We start from the raw sequence: 18500 nt of genomic DNA, 5'->3' as shown, positions 1-18500 counted from the left end.
CATAGGAGACGAGCGAGGGAGGATCGCGGAGCGCGCCCGCCGCGGACGGGGCCCGCTGCCCGGGCCTCGGCGGCCGCCAACTCCCTCCTCCTCCAAATCCTCCTCCTCCTCCGCGGCCGCCCCAAGGCCGCCGGCTGCCGAGTGCAACCGGGAGGTGGAATCCCTCTGCCAGAGGGCATCCCTTTCCAGTGTTGGGGCCCAAGAGCAGAGCGGCGCATCCCACCCACGGGTCCCGCCTAAGACCCCTGAAGGGGTAGAAAAGAGAGGAACCATCACGAGGAGAACGGACAGCGAGCCAGGGACCCGCGGGAAGACATTTAAGGGGTTTGAGAAGACTCTTGCGATGCCCCTAATCAACTGGGAGCTTTGTGAGTAAGTGGATACAAATATCTGGCAAGTGCTTCTCTTGAGTGTGGTCAGGTGAGGCTGGAGCGGCACTGCCAGTTACGCACACACTCAGGTGAGCCATCCTATACAAAACGAACAGGCATTATAATATATAAAACACCACCCCGCATTCCAGGTGAGTGGGCCCTTTACACCAGGTGTGTGTGGAGGGTGAGTGTGTGTGTGTTTAGCCAGAGTTACAAACGGGCTCTCCCCAAACTTATATTTGAACACCATATATGGAGTTGAGGCAGACTGGCTGACAATAGTTTTTCATACTAGCTAAATGCTGATATATATTTAGATTCGTCATTCTTTTCACCTCCAGCCTCTCTTCATCCCCCTTACATTAGTTTTGTATTTCTTGTAGCTTATCTGAAGGGCAGTGGTGAAATTTATTCAAAAGGTACTACCTCTGACGACCAGAAATGTCAGTCCCCGATGTTTAATTACAGGCCTAAGCCAATAGTTGCCTGACTTTTCTCTGGCACTGATAACTCCTCCAGTAATCAAGGCCAAATGACCCTTAGCTTTTCAAGAGGACATAATTATGTCTAATTACTACTTTTTTTTTTTTTTTTTTTACTGGCACTAACGGAACAGGCCCTGGAGATGTAGGATGTTATATAATTACTTGTGACCATTTTAAGATGCTACAGAAATGATTCACTGATGCAAAATACTTAAGGGGTAAAAGTCAAACAGATTTAGAGTGTGGATTATTCTAACATGACCTAAAGTACGGTAATTTGTACATCACACTATTTGTTTGAAAATGCTATATTTGAAAATTAGAAACTTTGTTTCAAAACGAATTCAATTCTGGCAAAGTATTAAGGCCCATTTGCCAAAAACCAGTTCTTTTGCAAGTGGTTCCCCTTAAATCATCTGGTACTGAGAAACACCACATCCCATGAATTATTCCTGGCAAATGGGCAGATTTCACCCTCAATGTACTCGCAGTGATAACGAGACAAAGGGCAGATGACCTAAGTAAACTAACAGTAAATAAAATGTAATACAGTAAATTAGGGATTTAAGAGACACACGGCATTATTATTCAACTTAAGTATCTAGAAGCTGGGTATCTTAAAGGAGATATTCAGGAAACTCTTTAAGCAGTCTCTCCCTTTCCTCTTTTTTGTATATTTTTTATTACATAAGCACTTTTCTTATTCATTTCCCCCACAACGTGTAGTATAATTCTTTGCCCATAGTTTTTTTTTTTTTTTTTTTTTTTTTTTTTTTTTATTTTTGGCTGCCGCGGGCGGGAGGAACGCAGGATCTTTTGTTGCAGTGTTCTTCATTGCCCCGCGCAGGCTTCTCTCTAGTTGTGGCGCGCGGGCTTTGTTGCCCCGCGGCATGTGGGATCTTAGTTCCCCAACCAGGGATCGAACCCATGTCCCTTGTATTGGAGGGTGGATTCTTAACCACTGGACCACCAGGGAAGTCCCGCCCATAGCTTAAATGTTTGTTTAAAAACAAAAGTAAAATGAGCACAGTCATTTGTAGACTGACATATAGGAGCTCCCTAAGTGTAGAGAAAAGCTTGTTTCAAAGGGCTGTAATAATTTTGGCTATATTTAAAATATTTTAGTTGACCTTAAGTACAAAAACATAAAATTACAAAGAATGCAGTATACCACTGCATGTTAATATAAGTGGAGGGTTAATTAATTGTATCAACTGCTGACTTGACAGCAATACCAGCAGCTGTTCTAAAGGCTTGAATAAATATGCTAAAGAGGGGAAAAAAGAACAACAGTTACTGAGTACATAGTAAGTGCCAGACACTGTGCTAGTTGTTTTACACATGGTATTTCATTTAATTCTTCCAAATATCTTTGAGCTTTTTATTTTTTATCCCTATTTTACAGCTAAGGAGAGGCATAGATAAGTAAATTATGCTACTAAGAAGGGGTAAAGTAGTATTGGAATGCAAATCTCATTTCAAAGTCCACATATATTTTTACTGTACTAATCTGCCCCATTTTCTCTACATTAAAAACAAAACAAAACAAAAACCAGGGTATTCAAAAACTGTATTCATTGGGCTCTTGTGGTTTTAAGTAACTGGTGTGCACTCAGGTTACCTCAAGTAATAGGGGTAAAGAATACATGTGGAAATAAGACCAGAGACTTAACCGGCTTGTCAGGTCATCCTTTGTGGGCCCGGGGGTGGGGGCCTGTGCCTTTGATGGGCACCAGAAACAGGAAAGCTACTACCCTCTGACCACATTCCTATGAGTTTTGTAGTTTAAATCATATATTTCACATGTTTTCTCTTTGTTATTATAATCTTAATAACAATCATGTTAACATATTATCTTAAACAATGTTTGTTTGTAAGACAAAGGACCCAGAGGAGGTAACTCTTTCCTTTGCTTCCTATATACCATCCCTCCCCCAACCCAGTGGTGTGCTAGTAAATATTTACCAACCAGATCTGGAGGAAGGAGGCCTGAATTGTAACAAAAACCAATTTATGTGGGTGTAATACTCCCACCAACCTGAGTCTCTGGAGGCGTAGCTGGGGAGAGATGTACTCAACCAGCTCTTGGGCCCCTGTGAGCCAGCCCCACCACATCACCGCCCCAACCCCTCATAAATGTCTTCAGAACGCAGCAGAATTCAAGTTGCACAACCACAGCTTTTCCACTCTGGCTCCCACTACCAGCTGCCAATTCTCCTCTATAGCTCATAATCAAATGCCCCAGCAGGGAGAGTTTGATTCTATCACCACAGTCCCTCTTGGGGAAAGTTCTTGTATGAGGTTATCTCATAAGCCACTGAGCAGCCTGTGGATTGGCTACCTCTGAGCCAGGTGTCCTCGCCTACTTCTGCAGCTGTAGCTAGGGTGGAAGGCTCACGTGCTAACACAACATGGTCACCTGCACTAAAGAAACAGACTGTGGTGCTGCCTTTTTAGGGCATTGCAGTTGGGGCAGCCTCTTTCAAAGGGAGTCTGTAAATATGGCAGGCATTCAAGCTACAGTCTCTCCAACATACTATTCTCAACTCTTTAAGTAAATCCCCTCAGCCGTTATGCAAAGCTTTGAGACAGTCCCCACTCCACATACCCAAAGGAACACCTTGGGTGGATGTCAACAATTGCAAACAGGAGAAAGGACACATTCGTACTAGATATTATTCAAAAGCCCTCAGGCAGGGTGAGAAACCCTAAGTTCAATTCAACGAACAGTTATCAAGTGCCATTGTCCTAAACCAATAGTGATCAATTGGAAAGTAAGGGAATTAATTACCTCCTAGGAGGATGTAACAGATTCTCCAGAAGGAAGTTTTTCTAACTGCACTCAATCCAAACTCCCAAAATTCTGCTTTCCTATCCTGCGAGGTAGAATGTCGTCACTCTCACCCGCGCTGAGAACACTTTTATACTGACGGGAGCACGCCCCCGCCCGCAAGGAGCTAGGGTGGGAAGAGAGTTAAGGAGAGCTCTTCTCAGCAGCATGAGGAACACAGAGTCAATGCTGACTGGCTAAGAGAGACACAGAACATCTTCTCTCATTCTGAAGAAGGATTTCCTCTTCCATGACACCCCTCCAGCCCCCAGTCACCAAACACACTAAAATGACAAGGACTTATTAAAGGCGGAAGACAGAATTAAAGTGAGCATTTTCCTTCTTGTCTTGGTAAAATGGTTCGCCCGCATCTCAAACGGTATTTTTTAATTTTACAGTTGAGGCCATCCCTTTTGTTGATTAATTCTGAAGAGATTTGAAGAATGTATTCCCATGATTGACGTGCTGCCTGATTCTACCAGCTTTGGCTGTGGATATGCTACAACAAGTACTAAATATTTAACAAGACGACTTTCAATATTGTAGAGAATTAAATAATCCTCTCTAGACCAGCAAAGCTGCTTGGCTTTTGGCACGATTGTATCACATGAAGTGGCATATGCAAAATCAACTACACACACAGAATACGGGGGCTGGGAGAGAGGGACAAGAATGGGCTTTTAAGTTGGTACAGGAAGATTTTTTTTTTTGAATTTTATTTTATTTATTTTTTTATACAGCAGGTTCTTATTAGTCATGTATTTTATACATGTTAGTGTATTAGTGTCAATCCCAATCTCCCAACATCCCTCCACCACCCCCACCCCCGCCACCCCTGCCACTTCCCCCCGTTGGTGTCCGTAGGTACAGGAAGATTCTGATGGGAGACTTGATTCTACTCTTTCACTCAGTCTGTTCCTGAATGCTTCTTATATCGAGAGCATCTCACACCATGGTGTGTGTGTCCAGTGTTTAAAGGTGTGTTTTTTCACACAACTTATCCCTAACTGCAAACCAGCTCCTTCATGTGTTGTTCATCCAAAGAGGCTCCAATAGGAGGTAGAGGAAACCCTGGCTGTGTTGGGCTTCCTGGGAAATGGTATGTTGCCCTCCAAAGTGGTGCTTCATTACAGGATTTTCTGCAGTAGTTTTACCGTTGCCATTAAAGCTTCTGGGACAATGGGTAAGTTACTTAATTACTCTAAGCCTTGATATTCTTTTTTCTCCATATAATGGGAAAATAAAGGTACCTACTACTCATGATGCTTAGCCCTAGCCCCATGCTAGCAAATGGTAAATCCTTAATAAATATCAATATAGTACTAATGTGATTAACTTTTATCATTGCTTACTAACTTCCAATCACCACAAAGCCACTCTTTGCCTTTAAGCCTTATCTGATAGGAGTTCCTCTGTCTGAAATGACTCATAGTTTCTCTTCACAGCTCAGTCCTACACTTGTATTCATAATCACCTCTTAAGGAAGTCTGTCCAGATTTAGTAATCCTGTCAACACATATTTTCTTCAAATTTACTTTTTATATTTATACCCAAGGTTACTAATAGTAACTATGTTTTCAAATATATTTTTAACTTCCTCAAAGTAATCAGAAGGCTACACACTTATATGATTATTCAAACTATTTTTGTGAAAACCAGTTTTAGAATTGCCATCAAAATATATGATACATTTTGAAAAATATCTTCAACACAGGAAAATCATCTTTGCATTCTTTCATTCATTCAACAAATATTTAGTGAATGCTTTCTATATGCTGGATAGACAATGAACAAGACAAACCAGTAAAATATTTAGTATGTTAGTGATAGAGAAATAAGGCAGGGAAGGTTGCTGAAAGTGTTGGGGAAGTAACATTAAAGACATGGAAGAAAGAAGGAAGCCATGCAGTATCGAGGAGAGGAGGAACAGCAAGTGAAAAGGCCATGCCCAAGGCAGAGGCAGGCCTGCCCTGTAGGAGGACCATCCAGGAGGCCGGATGAGGAGAAGAGGGTGAAAAGGGGCCATGGGCGGGGAGCACTAGAAGATGTGGCCTGAGTCATTATAAGGACTTTGGCTTTTATTGTGAGTGAGATGGGAAGCTACTGCAGGGTTTTGAGCAGAAGAGCGACATGATCTTACATTGGCTGTTCTGTTAAGGCGTGCAGAGACAGAAAGGGAGACCAGTTAGAGGGTCTTGAAGTAATCCAGGTGAGAGGTAATGGTGATTTTGGAGTAGGAAGGAGGCAGTGGAGGTGGTGAAAAGTGATCAAATTGCAGAGAAATTTGGAAGAAGCGGCCCAGAAGATTTGCTGACAGACCAAGTGTAGGGTGTGAAAGAAAGGTTAAGAATGTCTCTATACTTTTTTTTCCTTTTTTTTTTTCTGAGCATTACAGAATTGCCATTTCTTGAGCTCTGGATGACTTAGAAGTAGGTGGTGGGGTAGCATATTAGAAGCTCAGTTTTGGACATGTTAAGTTTGAAATGACTTTTAAACATACAAGATAATGTTCATCTAGACCATTAAATATGAAAATTGCACATATAGGGGAATGTCTGGGCTGCAGATAGTATATATGATATTTAAATCCTGAGAAGTCCCTGGATTGATTAAAAAGAAAAAAAGAAAAAAATGCCAGCAGGGCCACTGAGAAGGTGAAGCTAAAAAGGTAGTAGGAAAATCAGTCAAGTATGGAGGCCTAGGAAGCAAATGAAGCTTTTTTTTCTTTCTTTCTTCAATTTATATACTTAGAATATATTCTTTGTAGAAAAAGAAATTATTTAGAATCAAAATAGGATAGATGAATAACCAAATAAAGTTATATCCTTTTTATGCTTTAAATGAGTAAACATAAAATATTAAAAATGATTTTATTTTGTGACTTATAAATCGACTCTGAAACTTACCCTAAAAGATAGTGTCTAGGGCTTCCCTGGTGGCGCAGTGGTTGAGAATCTGCCTGCCAATGCGGGGGACACGGGTTCGAGCCCTGGCCTGGGAAGATCCCACATGCCGCGGAGCAACTAGGCCCGTGAGCCACAATTACTGAGCCTGCGCGTCTGGAGCCTGTGCTCCGCAACAAGAGAGGCCGCGACAGTGAGAGGCCTGTGCACCGCGATGAAGAGTGGCCCCCGCTTGCCGCAACTAGAGAAAGCCCTCGCACAGAAACGAAGACCCAACACAGCCATAAATAAACAAACAAATAAATAAAAATTAAAAAAAAAAAGATAGTGTCTAGATATCTGAGGAATAGCAGCATGGAATACAGGTACATTCTACAGTTGTAACCACAGTGAAAAGCTATCCCTATAGGTCAAATGGGCAAATACCAAATATTTGTGGTGTGTAAGTGACAAGGTCTATCAGACAGGTGGGAATAAAGACATCTCTTCAGAGATGGAGAGGAACTTTTGTGAGGCTCAAATATATACAAAGTGGTTTAAAAACTTGCTTAAAGTATTGTACAGATGTTGCTTTTATAGTTTTTAAAGCTGGTGGTCATAAAAGCGGAGAGAGAAATAAACTTGCAGTTGGCAGATTTCTCTTCAAACTCTGGCTATGCCATGTGATAGTTGTGCATGATTTTACAGTTCACATCTCTGGGATTTAGTTACCTTATCTTTAAAATGAAATAATACCTACTCTGCCTGTTCTGCAAGATGTTGGTGGAAGTCGAATGATATAATGAGGGAGCTTTCAAACTACTGATATCTAAAGCAAAAGTCATGATTGAGGCGAGGTGCATTTTTCTAAATTCACCTACTTTTGTTTCTTAGTATAAGCCACAGTTCTCTATGTATCTTGAAGATACCTCCTTGAGATCCCAATTTAAAAAAAAAAAAGTTCCTCTAAGGAAAATGCATACATACACACAAGCCCACAAAATTTGGTATACAATTGCACACTGATCGAAAATCACTTTGGAAAGCAATAGGAGTCATAATTTCTTGTGTGGAAGAGAAACCTAATGAAAGTATCATCTAAAAAAAAATTAGTGTGTAGCAGGCTATGGGGCAGATCAGAAGAGGATAGCAGTGTTGTAAAGGCAACTCAGGCAGATGCAGAAACCCAAGCTTGAGGTAATGAGAGCCCCTAGTCTAAGATGGTAGCCGTGAGACTAGAGATGAACAAGGAGATGTGATAAGAATAGTTGCCAGATAAAATGCAGGATGCCCAGATAAATTTGAATTCTAGATAAACACCAAATAATTTTTTAGTATATCCTAAATATTGCATGGGACATACTTACACTAAAACATTATTCATGGTTTATCTGAAATTCCATTTTAACTGGGCATCCTGTATTTTTATTTGCTAAGTCTGGCAACCCTAGAGAGAAACCAGTGAACTTATTCCTACCCTCATCCCCATGTTTCTGGGGCAGATTCTGAAACAACAAGCAAAACAATGGGTACAACGTGACCACTGTGAAAAGGACAGAGTCATTAAGAGCTAGTCCAGCTCTTTTGTGGATCCTGAAGAGATCAATAAAGATGTCAAACAGTTCTTCACAGACCTATTTATTTCCCAGACAGGGCATGAGAGTTACTAATATTGTGGTTATATTCTATTCTCCATATATGAGTTTCGTACTGTCCAGTACAATCTACCTGAATGTGTGTGTGCACATGTGTGTTTAATGTATGGGCTAATTAGCAAAAGAACCACTGGCTCACGGTTGCCCTGGACAGAAACATGCATTGGAGGACCCACAGTCTGTCCATCATCCGCCACCTACACACACACACACACACACACACACACGTGCACGTGAGACTGGGCAGGGAAGTTTTTTCCCTGTGCAGCCCAAGCCTGTGGTCTTACTTGATTGGACAGTGTATGGTATGAGTGGGAAGGAAGAAGTTTAAACAACGAGGTCCCTTTCAGTGGAGAAGTAGGAACAGTTGAAATATTCAAAGAAGGAAATCCATTTGAGGTGATATTACAAACCCGAAGGCAGGACAGGCAGGAGCATTCAAGGTGACTTTCTCCATCTAAAAGCTTAAGGCCTTTAAGGTCTTCTCATCTCCTGGGTAATACAGGTGAAAATCCAAAATAGAGCTGCAAAACTTTAACCCTTATCTCTTCTACTTTGTAATTCTGTTCTGAAATGACCTTCACCATGTCCTAGTGTCTCACTCTGTGGAGGCAGAAAAGTCATGACAGCAAGGAGAAAGGGGTCTGGTTTCACTTCTCTTGTAGGTATAGCGGCAGACTAGGATTCACAACTGATGATCAGCAGTACCCAAGAACAGCACACAGTGAAGCTGGAGACCACAAAAAGCCCACAGCCCACACCTCTGGAGAGCATTTTGGAGAAGACAGGTGGAGGAGAAAGTAAGGCCAAACCTCATGATTGGCCCGTGACTTGGTGAAGGCTGTCCCTGAGCAAAAGTGAGTTTTGCAAATTTGGGGGTAGTAGAGATATGGAGCAAGACTTTGCAGGACTTGGATACTTTGAGAAGGAGCCTATATTCTTCTTTTGTGACTCCCCATAGTGTGATGAGTGCTCAATAAATGCTGTTGGCCAACTCTTTTAAACTGGGGATGGGGGAGAGGGGCACGAGGTTTGAAGGGGAAGGTGGGAGATGGTTAAGGAAGAATTTATGTATGTTCAACACTCAGAGAGAAAACAAATAGACCAAATAAAACTATTAGCCATTTAACTTTCCACAGTTGTGTAAAATGAAATAAAAATAAAAAAGTTAGTTCCTTCTAAAAACCATTATATTCTGTTCCCAGTGGTAACAATTATGACTAGAACTGAAATGAAAACATATAACTATATCATAACCAAAGCTCTGAAAACTCAAGATATTTAGTGGAAAGAAATCCTAAAGAAACACTTAGTAGAGTGTTTGAAGTAAAAGCAAAACATTAAAACAATAAAAACATTTTCCAAAGGAAACAAATGATGCTCAGCTAATTTCATGTCACTTCACAGCAATAAGGAAAAAAACATTGGAAAATCTATACATTATGTAAGCAATGATGTTATAAACATGCAGGAAATAGCTCTGAGCTGTTTCCAACTTTGCCTCTAAAATTCCTTTGGTGTGATGGCTGAACATATTATTTCCTGTTCTTGTACTCTGTGGGAAGTAGCACACCCATTTTAATCTTTGTCACTTTTTCCTATATCAACATTCATGGGAGGAATTAGCACTGATAATTCTCCCAAGGTTGATATCTCATATTCAGAAGTCTTGTGGCGATGGGTCTCAAACTTAAATATCAGAATACCTGGAGAACTTGTTACTATCCTGGGATCTCTCCCAGACACAGTGATTCAGCAGTTCTGGTGAGGGATTCAGGAATCTGCATTTCTAACAAGTACCCCAAATGATTCTAAGACAGGTGTTCCACAGGCCTTTCTCTGGTTTAGAATAACAAGAGTAATTTTCATGTCTACTTTCCAACTGAGGAGGATAAGTTTCGAGCTCTTTTTTCTATAACGCCCATAAGAATGGTGGAAAGGATTACAGGAAAATACATGAGAGTATACATAACACAGCTTTCATGACCTTTACAGGAAACTCAAATAACTACAATTTTTGATTTATAATAAGTTTTGAAATGAGGCACTGAAAGATTCTGAGTTGCTTCCTGAGTCATCAGTGATTAATCTCCCCATAGTTTTAACGCTGTGAATATTTTATTGTATTCCTTGAAATTTGGTTATTTTTAAATCAGGTTATAACTCCTAGGTAAGTGGAATATTAATTTTTTAAAAAATTACTCCAGGTAAATGGGAATTTTCTGTACCTAATCTAATACTAGAATATGATACACTTTATGAAATACAGTTGATCCTTGAATAATACAGGCGTTATGGGTGGCAATTCTCTGTGCAGTCAAAAATTCAAGTATAACTTCTAGGCAGCCCTACCTATACTGGGTTCCTTATTATCTGCGGTTCTGCATCCACCAGTTCAACCAATCTCGAATTGTGTAGTATTTACTGTTGAAAAAAATCCAAATATAAGTGGACCCATGCAATTCAAACCCATATTAAAGGTCAACTGTACTTTATTATAGTACATATTTTTTTCTGAACATAATGAAAATAGCATTCTTCTCCAGACATTTAAATTACATAGGGCAATATTTATTCCACCAATGTCCATGTATAAGGTTCTGTTTGATAACTAAGTACTGTTTTAAGTATATTCAGCTGTTCTTGGGGAAAACCAAGAAAAGTGATTTTGATTTTTCCATGTTATTAAAGCATAGTGGAAAATGAAAATGAAAATTTATATAATTAGGCATTTTTACTTAGATATGATACATTGCAACTTTTGAAAATGTGGTTTTATTTAAATGGGATATATTGAAATGTGGTTTATTTAAATGTGAAACAATGTAGAATTCATAACGATGAATAGCAGAATGAGTGGCCAATCAACAAGACTCATGGCTAGCTCTCTGAATGTGCAAACAGGATTCAACAACCCACATTACTGTTCATAACCAGTCTCTCTTCTTCACTGTCTGCTTCTTTCTCATCCCTATTGTTCCTGTTATCTTCCAGGGATCTACACCACACAACAGAGCCTCAATGATACCAGATATATACCACATAAAATTAATTTGTAAGACTCCTACTGTTAAAAGATTATACCAGCCTATATATTTAGAGTCACATTAAGGAACATTGCAATAACACAGGACTGATTTTGGACAATCATTTTCAAGATTTAATGTCTTCTGTTGGTGAATCACAACTGATCCTTTCCAGTCAGGCTGACATCACTCTAATGACTGACACTACCCTAGTTCCACTGATGATAATTCTTGAACGCTGTCATAATCAGGATCTTAATCTCAATGTTACTCACATTGAGAAAAAGAAATTTACATTTAGATTTTCTGCCTCTTTGAAGTAGAAGTACTGAGCATAAAAATAATTTTTGGACACAATAGTTGGGCAAAACTAATAAAAAAATGAGTAATTTTTAGGAAAAACTAACAAGGTATACTGTTTCAAAGTCAAATAAAAAGGGAGAATACATTAGTTTCGAAAGAACAAAAGTAGTTAATGATGAAGAACAACCAGTTTTAGACATAAAGGAAGATGTCAAAACTTCTGGGCTTTCAAAACTGCACCCAGTCAGGATATACCAGAGAATTCACCATTAATATGATGTTTACTTTAGATGTTTGGTAAATATCTTTTATCAGATTTAGGAAGTTCCCTTCTACTCCTATTTTGCTAAGAATTACTTTTCTATGAAAGGATATATGGATGTGGAGTTTTATCAGATGGTTTTACTGCATCTATCTGAGATGATATTAAATTCACTTATTTTGTTAGTGGGACAAGTTACATTGGTCTTCTAATGTCAAACTAATCTTGCATTCCTGGAATAAATCCAACTTGGTCATGATATGTAATTCTTACTCAGATGTTGCAATTTGGCTTGCTAACCATTTTGGTTTGTTTGGGATTTTTGCATTTATTCAGGGGGCTTGCCCTATAAATTTTCCCTTTCTGTTTGGTTTCTGCATCAAAGTTATGTTAATCAGTCCACTCCCTTTCTCTATTTGCTGGAATAGGAAATATATCATTTCAAAAAGGAGGCACTGAAGAGATTATAGATTTTCCAAGGTCTCTCTTATGTGTGAGCATTGTTAAGGGTGACAACAATGAAAAACAAAGGGATGTTAAAAATAAATCACATTATCAAGTAGTTGATTTCATAGAGCCTGATTTAGAGATGGTGACAGGGATATATGACAGCATTTTACATTATTTCATTTAATTCTCTCAACTGCATAATAATCATTGTTTTAAAAATGAGGAAATTGAGTCTTAGACTATGTGACTTGCCTAAGGTCACACAACCAGGATGTGTTAAAGTCGAAATGTGAACATGGTTCTCTCACTCCACAGACTGTGCTCTTAAACCACGCCTCCTTTTTTCCCCCTCTCTCAATACAGGAATCCAGTGTTTGGAAGACCTTTCATATCCTGCTAACAGTAACAACCCACAGATCTGCCACCAAAATAAACATAGCCTTTTCCAAAGTGCTGTAAAAAGTCTAAAATGTCTGAGCTTCATTACCAAAGGTTGGTAGTGATTCAAAATATACTAGCAGAGGAGATCAAGTTAAGAAGATAAAGTAAAGACAATTATGGAAATCCTAATTAAGGTAAGCATTCAAATATATGTAATAAATATTTGTGGAGAAATTTTGTAAAATACATATGTAATCTAACAGATTGGAATTCACTGCTAAATCTTGGAGTATTTCCCTCCAATAATATGTATATGATATATTCCTTTCACTCTAGATACATAATTTTTTTTCACTTTTAACAGCTCTTATAGAAATTCATTTTAGAATAAATGGTGTCTTAAAAAATCACTGTCAAAGTTATAAAAGAAAAAAAATTGCTGTCTAACCTGCATTACTTCCCATTTCTGCCAGGGAATTGATGTTTGCTTTTATCTGGGGAACTACTAACTGTAAACACTTTAAATTCTCTCTTTGCTTGCAGATTTTTGCACCGTGCTGGTGGAAGGAACTGAAACCAGTCTGAATGAGGATCAGCTGGTTCTTTTGTGATCCCCTTCCAGATGGGACATTTACCCTGACTCAGGTTGTTCTAGCTTTATGGTAGGGTCTTCTATCAGAATCCACGTCTTCGGTGTTACTTTTATTGTTGTTTTCCTTTCTTACTTAGTGCCAGAGAAAATGCTGCCTCTTCCAACTAACAGTATCTTAGATGAAATACAGTATATTTGAAATAATGATTATGCAACTTAAGAAACACATAGACAATATTTTCCACACCTTAAGTATTCCTCAAAGACATTATTTTAATGATTGCCCATGATTCATATGATAATCCATATTTCATTATTTATTCTCATTTTTGTAGATTTCAATTGCTTCTAATTTCTATTACAGAATAAAGCTGTAATGAACATCATTTTCATATCTTCATGTCATCCTGATAATTTCTTCAGAATTCCTAAAAATTTATTGGACTTCAAAATTTATTGGCAAAACGATGTATTGCCAAATTGACCTACAGAAATGCTCATCACTTTACACAACTACCAGCATTAATATAAGGGGCCTACTTTCCCTAAACTTAAGAAAAATTGTAAAGTTTCATATGTAAAAAAAACTTTCTCAATTGTTGATTAATTTGCATTTATATCTGTGGCTGTTTCATATTTTTGTTGGCCATTTGCAGCTCTTCATTTGTGGGTCATCTCCTGATGTCATTTGACTATTTTTCTATTGGGATGTTAGTCTTTTTATGTTAGAATAATTTTTACTTGTAGAATATTATTGCAAATCACATATAGTACTAACATCTTTCAATTTCCTTGTCTTTTCATTTGTTCTTAGACTTTTTGGATGTACTGATCATTTTAATGTAACCAAACATGTTTCTTTATGGTTTCTTTCTTTGTTTCTGTGCTTAACCCTCTATCAAATGTTTTCCTCTGATTTTTTTCTTAGTTATTTTGTGACTATTTCTCAACTCTTTATTCCTCCTGGAATTTATCTGGGTATGTGTAGAAGACTCTTTACAAGTGAAAACACAGAAGACTGAAACTACTGTAGATACCATATTGATGATATAAAATCTAACGTGAAAACAGAACTGAAGTGAATTCAAAAAGAAAACATCTAATCTGCCCCCTTATCCATTCTCTGCTACAATCTACCATTCTCTTCCCTAAACCAAATGACTCTATGTTTGCATATTATTCTCGTTCTCATTGTTTCCAGCTAATTGCTTAGAACAGTGCTCTCCAAACCTTTTTTACTTCATGGCACTGAAAGAAAAGGATAATCATTGTACAGCGCCCTGGTTAAATGGAGGAGGCTACTTAACAGCCTACCAGAGGTCACTAGGCCTTGAACTCCACCACTCCAAGTCCTAGTGCTACTCTAAAGGCTACATCTAAATGGTACATCTGTAACCATTTGTGGCACATCAGTTGGGAAGTCCATAATATTTCTGTCAGTTATCATGTTCCTCTGAAAGGAACCCTTCTCCAATATGTTACTAGGGTCTATAAATCAGATGCTGGTAGTGATGTAGAGAAGCCCGACTGTGACTGTCAAATAAAAAGAGAGCACTGAACAAAGTAAACTGAACATTTGTTGTGTTATTGGGACATACAAAATTTTTGTGAGAGAATCCTCTCAGTCAAGTTAGTATGAGGAAATTGAGTGACTTCCACAGTGTGGAAGTATCTGGTCATTAAAATATTCTAAGTTACTACAAGCCAAAGGGTCTGTGCCTCTTCTAAGGAAACACAAGTTGCAGGAAACATAGGCTCTGGCCCTGGTATATTAGGGCTCTAAATTTTGCTCTTAATTTTTTAAAACTTTTATTGAATGATCCACTTTTTCCACTAATTTTTAAAGCCAATCTTTATCATATACTGAATTCTTATATATCAGAGTATCTTCGTAATTCAAGTATCCATTAACCATATACTGTTATGATAATGAATCATAAAATACTCTTACAAAAAGTGCTCTTTAAAAAGTCAATCCCAGGAATTCTCTGGCGGTCCAGTGGTTAAGACTCCATGCTTTCACTGCTGAGGGCGGGGGTTCAATCCCTGGTTGGGGAACTAAGATCCCACAAGCCGCATGGTGCAGCCAAAAAAAAAAAAAAAGAAAAAGTCAATCCCTCCTCAAACATTCTTCCCCACTTTACAATACCTCCTACATTAATGTCTGTCTTTGACAGCGTCTTGCAGATTGTCGTTCAAAAACACAATGCAAGTGCAATGAAAATTCACTACAAGGTGAACTTGCAAGTCTCACAAATATGTAGTATTTCATGAAATTGATAAAGATGATGGAAGACTATTCAAATCATGAGCATAGCCATAGAATGTGTCAGTCAGTCCAGTTAGCAATTAAAGGAAAGTTGCCAAGAACAAAAAGACAATGATACAAGAAGCGCATAAGGGAATGATTTGACTAGAAGATACCCTTACAAAAATGGATGAAGCCTGGGATCTTTTGTAAAATGATTTGATTATGGAACAGACAACATGAAGTAAAAATTATCATTCCATGTTTCAAATAATTTTGTCAAAAAATATTTCTAAGAGTTAAAATATTTATAAGTTAACAATGTTATATAGAAAGTTTTCTTTGTAATCTTAGCAAAAAATTTTAAGTTAAAGTTCTAGTGAAACTATTTATGAAAATTTGGTCCCCAATTTAAATAGATTTAATTTAAGTGACCTTCTGGTATCAGTTATGCTCAGGTAAGAATCTGTTTCAAGGTATTAGTTGTCTGACTATATATTTGTGCAACAGTGTTAACACAGATTTAATTTGCTTTAACATCTGACAGGGCCAGTCTCTCTTTATTAATCATATTTTATTAAGAATTTAATATCTTTCTTGTTTATCCTTCCAGCTGATATTCTATAAATTCATTTAAAATACCAAGACATTAATTTAAATCTATGGAAAACTTTATTGGAATTGCATTAAACTTCTTTAGAATTTAGGAAGAATTAGGGAGCCTATTTGCTATATTCAGTCTTTCTATCAAGGAAAAATTATTGTCTCCATTTATTTGTTTTCTTTGATCTCTTTTAGAAAAGTTTTCCTCACATACATCTTATATATTACTTGTTGAATTTATTCATAGGTGATAACAGTGTACCTATCTATCAAATCACCATCTAAAACAGAATATCCCTATTCAACATGCAGGCACCAATCCCGAGACAGGAATTGTTTTTTGTAAAGAGCATGAATGATTTTCAAAGATGGGGACAATAATGAATAGCATAACAGAACTTATTTCTAGCAATATGATGGAATAAGACATCCTGAATAAACCTTCCAATATAAAACATCTTTTTTACTGGATTAAACATGAAAAACATCTTTTAAAGTAAATTACTGATCTGGCAATAAAGAGGAATCCTTAGAGGCCAAAAATGAAACAAAAGCAGAAAATCAAGGATATAATCAGATGTGGGAGCCAGTGGTGACCCAAAGAGCACCAGCTGAACCCTCATGACTTAGAGTTTTTAACAGCAGAATATATATTCTTCTCAAGTTCACATGGAACATTCTTCAGGATAGACCATATGCTAGGCCATAAAACAAGCTTCAAAGGTTTAAAAAAAAATTGAAATCAAACAAGTATGTTATCCAACCACATGGAATGGAAATTCACAAATATGTGGAAATGAAACAACACACTTCTAAATAACCAATGGGTCAAAAAAGAAACCACAGGGAAATTAGAATACTTTAAGATGAATGAAAATGAGGACACAATATATATATCAAAATGTATGGGACACAGCTAAGGCAGTGCTTAGAAGGAAATGTAAAGCTGTAAATGCCCATATTAAAGAAAGAAAGATCTCAAATCAATAACTTAAACTTCCACCTAAAGACACTGGAAAAAGAAGAGCGAAATAAACCCAAAGCAAGTAGAAGGAAGGAAATAATAGACTAGAGTGGAAATTAATGACATGGAGAATAGAAAAACAATAGGCAACATCAACAAAGCAAAAGATGATTCTTTGAAAATATCAAAATTGGTAAACTTGTAGCTAGACTGACCAAGAAAAAAAGAAAACTCAAATTATTAAAATCAGTAACAAAAGAAGGGACATTAGTACTGACATTACAGAAATAAAGAGGATTATAAGGGAATACTATGACTAACTGTATACCAACAAATTACACGACAAATGAAATGTAAAAATTCCTAGGACACAAACTACTGAAACTGACTCAAAAAGAAATGGAAAATCTGAATAGACCTATCACAAGTGAAAAGACTGATTTAGTAATCATAAAACTGCCTATGAGGCCTAGGCCTGATGACTTCAATGGTGAATTCTACCAAATATTTAAAAAATAATTAATACAAGTTCTTCACTAACTCTCCCAAAAAACAGGAGGGACCACTTCCCAATTCATTCTGAGACCAGTATTACCATGATGCCAAAATCAGACAAAGACCTCACAAAAAAAGAAAACTACAGACCAAATATCTCTTTTGAATATAGATACAAAAATCCTCAACAAAATACCAGCAAACTAAATTCACCAACATATTAAAAGGTTTATACACCAAGATTATGGCTTGAGTGTTATCCCAGGAATGCAAAGTTGGTTTAGCATTTGAAAATTAATCCCTGTTATCAGTAGAATAAAGGACAAAAATCATATGATCATCTCAACAGACACAGAGACAGCATTTGACAAAATCCAACACCCCTTCATGATAAAAACAATCAACAAACTAGAAATAGAAGGTAACTTCCTCAACTTGAAAAAAGAAAATGAGTAAATACTTTGAGGTCAGTGAAATGAAGACACAACACACCGAAAGCTAACATCATACCTAATGGTGAAAGACTGAATGCTTTCCCTCTAATTTCAGGAACACGACAGGGATATCTGCTCTCCCACATCTGTTCAAAACCATACTGGAAGTTCTGGCCAGGGCAAGTAAGTCAAAAAAAAAAAAAAAAGCATCTAGAAAAATTAAAACTACCTTTTATGCAGATGACATGATCTTATATATAGGAAATTCTAAAGAATTCACTAAAACCTATTAGAACTAATAAATAAGTTCAACAAGGTGGCAAGACCCAAGATCAATAAACAAAACCCAATTGTATTCTATACACTTGCAATGAACAATCTAAAAAAAGAATTTTTAAAAAATTCCAATTATAATAGCATCAAAAAGAATAAAACACCTAAGAATAAATTTAACAAAAGAAGTATAAAACTTATACTCTGAAAACTATAAAACACTGCTGAAAGAAATTAAAGAAG

The 18500-nt window shown here is 37.4% G+C and overlaps 1 long non-coding RNA gene across 2 annotated transcripts; it reads left to right on the top strand.

The window, feature by feature from the left end:
• Positions 1 to 33: 33 nt before the first annotated feature.
• Positions 34 to 14808, top strand: LOC118901533. 2 transcript variants are annotated; one of them, XR_005021410.1, is made up of 5 exons: positions 34 to 372; positions 8892 to 9083; positions 12631 to 12842; positions 13192 to 13310; positions 14169 to 14808. It is a non-coding gene; the product is annotated as an uncharacterized LOC118901533 (long non-coding RNA). The 2 variants fall into 2 exon arrangements; XR_005021409.1 differs by having other exon boundaries at positions 13192 to 14808.
• The last annotated feature ends 3692 nt before the right edge of the window (positions 14809 to 18500 follow it).

This window comes from Balaenoptera musculus, chromosome 10 (genome assembly GCF_009873245.2).
Source record: "Balaenoptera musculus isolate JJ_BM4_2016_0621 chromosome 10, mBalMus1.pri.v3, whole genome shotgun sequence".
Taxonomy (NCBI): domain Eukaryota; kingdom Metazoa; phylum Chordata; class Mammalia; order Artiodactyla; family Balaenopteridae; genus Balaenoptera; species Balaenoptera musculus.
The sequence above is the reverse complement of the archived record's forward strand: the minus strand, read 5'-3'. Positions and strand labels throughout refer to the sequence as shown.